This window comes from Fulmarus glacialis, unplaced genomic scaffold, assembly GCF_000690835.1.
Source record: "Fulmarus glacialis isolate BGI_N327 unplaced genomic scaffold, ASM69083v1 scaffold1839, whole genome shotgun sequence".
In the NCBI taxonomy this organism is placed as follows: domain Eukaryota; kingdom Metazoa; phylum Chordata; class Aves; order Procellariiformes; family Procellariidae; genus Fulmarus; species Fulmarus glacialis.
In genome coordinates, this window is record NW_009233650.1 from 8,837 (window position 1) to 17,672 (window position 8,836).

Consider the following 8,836-nt stretch of genomic DNA (forward strand, 5'->3'; position numbering starts at 1 on the left):
GCACACGTATGTCCTCAGCAAGACCTCAATCTTTCCGAACTCCCCTCAAGGGCTCAGTTACTTGAGCTAGTTTCATGACTGGCCCCATGCGCCCTCTTTAAGCCCAAGTTTTCACATCTTCCTAGGACCCTTCCCCTGGCCCTGCCTCTTTGTCCCGCTAGTTCTAGTTCCCCTGTTACCAGCTGGCTTCTCCCAGCCTCATTTCATAGCCTCTCCTGCTGCATTCCCGGGCCTGGGCCCCTTTCCTTCTCTGATCTCTCGCACGTCCACGCTGACACAACACTCGTCTTTGCAGGCGCACGAGGCGAGGCTGCCAGGAGCACAGCACGCAGATTCCTCTCCGTCCCTCCCAGTCACACCCGGCCTGCAGCGGCTGCGGGGTGCCGTGCACCCAGGGCTGGGCTTCCAACTTCGGGTGCGCCACAGTGATTCAGAGAAATCAGGTCTGAGTGGATTTTTTTCAGGTATAGAGTTAAGCAGAGCTGTGAAACAACATTCTTTTTTCTCTACAAGCTGACACTTTTTAATACAAACATATTTTTCCTTTGCTTAGGGAAAAAACCTGCTGTTTGATCATTTCTGACTGTGTTCTGCACGGGGAAAGATGCCTCATAACGTGAGCAATTCCTGTCCAAATGATCCGATCTGACAAGCTTACAGGCAGCCACAGACAGGGTCTTAAGTGGAGCAAGTCAAGCAGTCTCGCTAACGTGCGGGTCTGCTAGCTCTCTCTGTAATATCAAGAGACCTGATATTGGGATACCTAGATCCAGACCTACCTAAACTAAGCTGACTGGCTTCAGCACTTGCCCAGGCTGTATGTCTTTATGCTAAGGCTGTACAGAAAAGAGGGCACCGGGGGAGCTGCTTCTCCTCTGTGGCAGAATGGCATGATTGTCCCTTGCACTATTAAAAATGACTGTTATATTGGCCATGGAGATGGTTATTACACCCCCCCCGGACTCTTACCATCATCCAAGGAGGGGTGATTCAGTTGTGAGGTTTGGGTCTGGGAGACTAGCTTGTTTGTCCTCCCTGTGTGGAAGTACCTCTCCATTTCACATCTTGGAGGTTTCCCAGGAGCTCTCTGCCAGGGAACATTTCTCACCATGTTAAAGAGCCAATTAAATGGACTGACAGTGTTTGCTTTATAAACAACTCATCTCTGTGACACAAGAGAGGCAGTTTGCTAAACTCAAATGACTGGGGGGTAAAGTTTTAGTATGTTCTCTGTAAGATGTGGACCCTGCGATACCTGCCTGGTGTACATGCACTAGAATCCACATCCTCATGAGATTCCTCCCTGAGCTATTTGGGACCAGTAATTGTGTTATGGTGAGGCTCCTGCCCCGCAGTGCTGAACGGCAGCAGCATGGGCACTGAAACAGGTCTCTGCCATCTTTCTGGTGTCGGGGTGCTCAGTGAACATGGGACACCTCTGTCAGGGCCCTGAGCGCGCTCCCCCTGCTCCCCCGCAGGGGTTTGGCTACTTGTGCTCAAGGCCAGCTCTGGCATGGCACACCTGTGTCACCTTGCATCAGACTGCTGGGGAAAGTGCCGGGGGTGAGAAAGAGCTGGGAGAAGCTCTCCCACTTTTGCTCCAGAGCTGCATTTAAGCTCAGGCCCCAGGCCCTTGCTCCTTGCCTGAGCTATGTTTCAGCTATGCCTGTGCCTTGCTGATACTGATGCTGGTTTGACTTCTTTCCTGGCTTGTCCTTAGCCTTGCCTTGCCAAGTCGGACTTGCCTGGTGATCTTGACTCTTCACTGACCCTGGCCACTGTGGCTGGACCTGCTCTGCTTTTCGTGCTTGGGTACAGTGATGTCAAGGAGCTCTGGAGGAGAACAGTGGTCAGAAGTTGTCTGGAAGGAGCACCGCAGAAGGCCATTGAAGGAGTCCTTACTCTTCAGGATGGGCAGTGGGAAGATAGCAAGCAAGAAGGGCTGTGCAAGCAAAGGTGGAGTGAGCAAAGGAAAGCTGGGGAACTTCAAGAAAATCAGCACAATATCTGATCGCTTGCTTACGGTGAATGGTGGGCACTTGGGACTTTAGTCAGGGAAAGAAGAATAAAATATTAGAATTAGGAAAACAGATCTCAGTGTGAGTAACGTTATCAAGGATTGCTGAAGGCATCAGCTCTGTGGGATGGGGTACTACCATAAGCCCTCTCTCCCTCTTAGAAAAGTCGAGCAACTGAGTAACACAGGATTATAAGTGTTCGGTGTGGATTCTAACTCTTTTTCTGTTTGCAGTACAGCCCATAATGGGCTATACTGTTTTCTGCCAACAGGACAAGATCACGACTGTATCAGCTTCATCTTCAAAGTATCCCAATCCAGTGGCTAAAGAGAGAACAGCAACAAGGAACTTCAAAATGCTGAGAGTGAGCTGAGATGCTGGACTTGGTTACTCATCCGTACTGTGGTCATATCTCAGGGATTTCCATTGTACTTGGCTGGAGCTTCACTTCTCTGCCTCCTTCAAAATCAAGGGAGATTTCTTTCTTCCTGCTCTGCACCAACTGGCTGTGCTGCCACGGACTATATATTCCCTTCCCTGAACTCCAATGTGTGGTTGGGTTCTCAAATCCGTGGGGGAAAAAAACTACCAAGGACCACTGCAGGCTCCTCTTAAGTCAAAATCTGCTGAAAACTGGGAAGTGTCTTTGAGGAATTATCACCATATACTTGCCCTGTTCTTATCTTTTTTTTTTTTAGGATATTGGATTATATTAGACCTTTGATCTGATGTAGTACAGGCATTCATATTATCTAAGCACAACTATGTTGAGGCAAGCTTTTCACACTTTGTGTTACAGATAAAACCAGCTGATTTAAAGAACAAGGAATAACTGGCTAACACTGGTGAACTGGCAGATTGTTTCTGATTCTTATAAGGCAATTGCCAAAATTACATAGCTACCTAAGACTTTTAAAGAGGCCTTTAAATGTACCTCTTTTTCTGGAACATAGTCCAAAGTTACAGGAAGAGTACATTCTTCCCATACCCTAATTTCTGGCAGAAAACAAATAAATTTTTTTTGTATTTGGGTCAGTATTATACCACTTCAATAAGCAAAAAAGCTTTAACTCTGAAATTTACAGACATGCCACTGAAGCAGCATTGCTTTCCCTCTTTAAATCTTTTTATTAGTTGGATATTAAATGAACAGATTTAATTGAATCTGATTTTCTTCAAAAGATTTTCTTGAATTCACATTTAATTTGAAATTGTTTGTTTTTAAAAGCAAAATAAATATAACCCAAATATTTAAAAGTCTGGTTTGAATTTAAAGATTTTGTGATTTCTGATACAGTACAGTGCCTTTTTACACCATGCAAAGAAAAACATCTGTTTCTCTAAAACTCATAAGTTACCAAGCTGATTCCTCAAAAATGTCGTTTATTTTTTCACTCCAGATCAGGAGGGAGTGGTTTCCCTGCTGGCACAAACAGAGCCCATGTACGCAGGGGACTATCTAGTGTCACCTCAGCTGCTCTGGTCTCAGGGCATCAGGGCCTCAGAGTGTCTCGGTTTCAAAAAGCTGCTTTGATTTATATGCCTTATGGCACCTAGTTCTCAGAGTATCGTAAAAAACCTGTCCAACATTAAAATTGCTGAGTTCCCGCTCTCTAACTGGACTGTCTCGTGGTAAACTTCTCTGCCAGCTGCTCATATTCATCACTCGCTGACCGTTCCCATCACCCAACTCGTAAGTGAAAAGCCCTCTGCAATCTCCTGACCTTTCTCCCACGCGTACGCCACTCACTCCTCTGCTGCCAGGTATGTGTCCCCGTAACCCACTGGCGGGAGCTGATGGCCCTCACGCTCAGCTGGGTTTTCCAGTGAACATAACGCCTCTCCGAGGACCCTTGAACCATCTCTTGACGTGCTCGCCCCAGGTGGTCGTTGGTTCTCCCTGCTCGCCGCTGCTGGTTGAATTTGAGTCTCGGTCTGAGCTGCCATTAGCTGGTTTCCTGTTTTTCACATCCAGCTACTGTGCTGGCTGGCATTTTGCAAGTGCCTCGACTAGACGGTTAGATATGAGGTCTTCTCATTAACACGTCTCTTGTAATTGGAAGAAGGCCAAAGGCTGGGAAAGGCAAGTTTCCAGTACTGCCTTTGATTTAAGGGCAGCACTAATAGGTGAGGTTGAGTGAGTGCGAGTGCTAGTGACTGGGAATGAGCTCAGAGGGAAAGAAGGTGACGTGTGGAGAGCGCGGGGGAAGCTGGAGTGACTGAAATGACTGAAAACCCACTCAGGAAAGATCCTTTGCTGAGTAACTTCAGCACAAGCTTGCAATGGCACATCCTCTTTAATACTTGTCACACTGCCTCGCATGTTGACTCACTCCCTAAGAAAAGCTACTGCTACAAATCCCATGGGAGCTCCATTTCTGACTCCTCGGGATCTGGGTCAGGCGCTCTCTCTTGCTCCTTCATACTGGGACCATGCGAGCACCGAGGAGATGGACAGATCAGTACAGCCTTGTCTTCTCTTCCTTGACGAAGAAAGTTGCAGCAATTTCTTCTCTTTTGCTAATACAGAAAGCATGTATACTCCAGCTCCTGCTTATTTAGGAAGAGCAGAGAACATAAGCAGAGATGTGCCTTTTTCAAAACCGAGCACTGAGTATCATTGCTTTTGAGTAGAAGTGCAGGAGCTAACAGGGCCAACAAAGTTCAGTGGATGTTTAGCAGTGATTTCATTTCTTGGCTGAAACTAAGCATGGGAGAAGATGAAACTCAGTTCTGGAGGGAGCAGTTTAGAGCTGGTGGAAAACAGGTCATGTTACTAAGTCCCGGGCAAATTTGGATTCCTGAGGCAGGGGTTAGTGGCTATGGGTGTTTGAATCCTTGGCGCGCTCCCAGCATTGGAAGCTTCAGCACTGCAACGCAGCAGTGCGAGCATCCGAGGAACTGAGATGTGGTAATGAGAACCCCTGTAGTGAAACAGTCCCTTTAAGGTATTGCAAAAACCAGATCCCACTTTGCTTCAAGAAATTGCTCTGCAGATGAGGCGGTATAGGGACAGGACCTTTGCACACCAGCGGCAGTGTGGGATTATAATCCTCACCTCTAAACCTGAGCTATAGGCTCTGCTCCAGGTCATTAAAGGAAGATGGGCTAGCTCCTATGAGGGTTTAAGTACTGCCATAGATGAGTTAGCAGAGATCTTGTCGAGCACACAGAGAAGGTAATTCAGTGGCTCTGGTGTCCTGATTGTCCAAATCAGAGAGCCGGTCCTGTTGGCTTCTGGTCTATGTGCCAGGATTTCTGTGGAAGACAGGACCTGAGTGACCAGTAGCAGTGCACGTTCAGGCTGTTCTCCATCGTGGAGCAGGGATACAGAAAGGGTGTGAAGGAAATTGTTTACACGTATCCCAGTTTACACGCTGCCAAAGTTTAACAGCCCCTAATCCAGGCAGTTTACTCACTGACAGAAAATGTGTACATTTATCCTCTCTGCGTACTAACATAACTGAATCTCTGGCGAAGCAGCAGGCCTGAAAAAGTGGGTTTGAGAAGGCTATAAAGCCCTTTCTCAGGAACTATTCATAGCTATTCCCTAATCATTAGCCTACTCAACAGCACTATAAGGAAAGAAAATGTGGGTATGTGAAGACAATCCAATTGATTCCTCAGCTCTGAGGCTGAGAAATCTGTCTCAAGACATGTAATGGATGATTTTCTGTTTTTAAATGCTTCTTTTCAGCCCCAGGACACAGGCAAGAAATTACCTTCTTTAGTGACTGCCCAGACATGACTGGTGTGTTAGTGCTTGCCTGACAAGCTATACTGAAGGATGAGTTTTAGTCTTTTAAGCTGAGCAATACGTGTCTACATAAGCTCTTCCCTTGCCTGCAGGCTGACAGGTAGTAGCCCTTCGTTCCTAATTGCAACAAAATGATCTGGCAATGAAATGGTGGGGAAATTTATCACTGAAGAAAATACATGTTCTAATCACAAAGCCATTGAAGCTAAGGCTAATGAGGGAGATTTGCAAAGCAACAGCTTTGTGAATGAGCATGGAAATTTCTGCCAGCATCCCATGAGACCTCGGAATAAAGGGAAGAGCCAGAAAAGGGAGCGGAACACTATCCATCCTAAAGTGAGCCTGCCTTGCAAATGGTCTGGTTTTGCTCTTGGTAAGGAAAGGTTCTTCACCTCTAGCAAAGAGTTTCCTATTTCTCTTTCTTTTTCTTTACCATCATCTGATTAGGATTACCTATGGGAAAAGAACGATTTCCCCATGCCATTTTCCTCAGACCTTAAGAACAAACTGAAAGTTTAGAAGCAGGGATGTAAAATCCAACCTAATCCAACCTGAGTCCTGACCTGCTACTCTCCCCTGCATAATTCTAACACGTGGATGCTACCCAGCCATCCTCTGCTAGCAAGCCAAAAACAGTCCCAAGAGCCACTGAAGAACAACAAAATCTGTATCAGAGCTTGGCAAAATGAGTAGCCATGCCAAAAACTGGGAACACAGGAAACAGGACCTGGGTCCATACAGGCATTATTGCCCCTGCTTTCCCCAGCATTAGGAATTTAGAGCCTATATGGATTGTGGTGAGGTATGCGCTTAACATTGCTGATGTAAGATCCAAACTGCATGACTATAGACTGGTCTCTTTTAATCAAGACAAGATAAATGAATCATGAAGTGACCGGGAAAGGAACTACAGGAGCTGCTCAGAGGAAATTGTTTTGACTAAACAGAGAGGTATTGGTTTTGGTGCCTGCCTTTCATTGGGAATGCAACTCCAGCAACAGAAATGCCCCAAATATTTTGCTTCTGTGGAAATACTGTTTGGGGTTGTGCAGGTAGATATCTATGATAGACTTCATGAATTATCAGCCAACCAACCCAGCAAAGATGATTGCAGCTACAGCAAAACGCTAATGTCTTTGAATGAGACCACTTAAACTTTCATGTCATTCTTTCTATAGTGATTTGCTCTGTGCCAAGAGATACGGAATTTAAGTTGCAAGTATGAAACTCAGGTTTGTCCTAGAGTTATAACTGTGTGTAGCTGGGTGGCAGGGCTCTGTCCGTATCCACACCTAGCATACTTAAACCATTAATTCCCCTGGTGGTCCAGGAACGCCCTGGCTATTCAGCTGCATAGTTGAGGCAATGGACTGATCTGAGACAGTGGACTGACTTGAGACCAAGCAATCGACTGAACTCTTAGCCACCTTCACCATTAAGTGTTTGACTAATTGCTGCAGGAGTCTCCAGATGGGAATTTTGGACTGCCCTAGAGATCCCACCAGGCAGCTCCTGCTGTGCCCAGGCCAGCTGATAATGTTTCAGTGTCTAGATTAACATCCTGGGTGGAGAATATGGCCATCCCAGAGACTTCCAGGGGGGTTCTGGTATAGCATTGATCAAACTGTACGTAAGTCCTACTTAGGGACTAAAGGAATTGTCTTCCAGAGCTGTGAGACTCATTACAGCCCTCTAAGGGAAGAGACTAATGCCAGGTCTTTTATGGATGAGCTCTGAGGAGGGTTACAGTCTGCTGCTGGACTGAGGTGGTGAAACACAGAAAGCCCTATTGAAATTCTTCATATGTTGGCTGAAATCACATAGTAGTGAAAGCAAACAAGAAATACTGGTTCTGACCTCTGGAGGCAGTGGGGTGTTGGCACACACAATGGGAAAGCGATGGCGACCGCAATGCAGGCAGAGCAAGGACTCCAGTGAATTGTAAACAGAAGACAAGGTGAAAGGAAGTCAAGGCTTTTGTTTCAAAGAATACATCCCAAGTTGAAATCCAAGGGGTGGGAGCTAATGGTAAGAAGGGAAGGGGTGGAAAGGAAAATGAGAACTCAGGGTCAGGACTTCCGATTCTTTGCCTAACTCTGGGAGAGCAGTCATATGTCTGCTGGTTAAGGAGACCTGAAGTCGGGATTGCTGAATACTGTTCCCAGCTCCTGCCTACTGGGTGACCTGAGTTACAGGTCACTCAGGACTTTGCGCTGTGTCCAAATTTCTCATCCCTGAGGTTTCCACCCATTGAACCAAACTGATTATTGGTGGTGGGTAGCCAGTTACCTTCCTCTCTTGACAGTCCCATCATTCCTTTGGCCAGTGCCACCTGGCAGCCCTCACATACCACGTGCCATAAACTCGTCTCTCTCCCGCAGTGACGGAAGGAAAGGAAAGGACAGGGGCATCCTGTTACAGCCAGGTCTCTGCCAGCCCTATCCGATTCCTGACATGCCCTTGTGCAGCCAGGAACCAGTGGGAGGGTGGCAGGCTGCTCAGGGACAGGGCAGAATCACTGCCTATCGTGGCTCCCACTTAATCCCCAGATTTCCATTATGGAGCAGTACAGAAGAGACCAACCAGTTCAGCAGTCCCTGGGGTAGCCCAGCAACAGTAAACTCAAACACAGATTGGCAATGGCTACCTTCAAAGACATGCAGAGAGTGACCAGGAGGTTCAGCTTCCCTCTGCCCTAATCTCCTCCAGCGCTGGGAATAGAAGCCGCCCAACCTGCCTGCTGAAGTCCACTCCTACCCTGCTACCAGCAGTACCCAAGCTGCTCTTCATGCAAGTGTTTTCTTTTGTTTCTAGCTGAGTGATAAACAGTCCTGATGGCATAAAGGTGCTGCAGTGTTCTCTGAAGTACTATGAGCAGTATGGGTATGAAGGAGGGGAACCTGAGGACATAAGTGCATGCCTCTTCTTGCTACAGCTCCCCAGATCAGTGGTGCAAGGAAATGAACTGATTCAAATGATTAATGAGTGAAAGAGGGTAGTACCTCTCCCAGCCTGGCGAACGGAACGATTGAGTTGCACATTAAGCACCCTCTATTGCTTC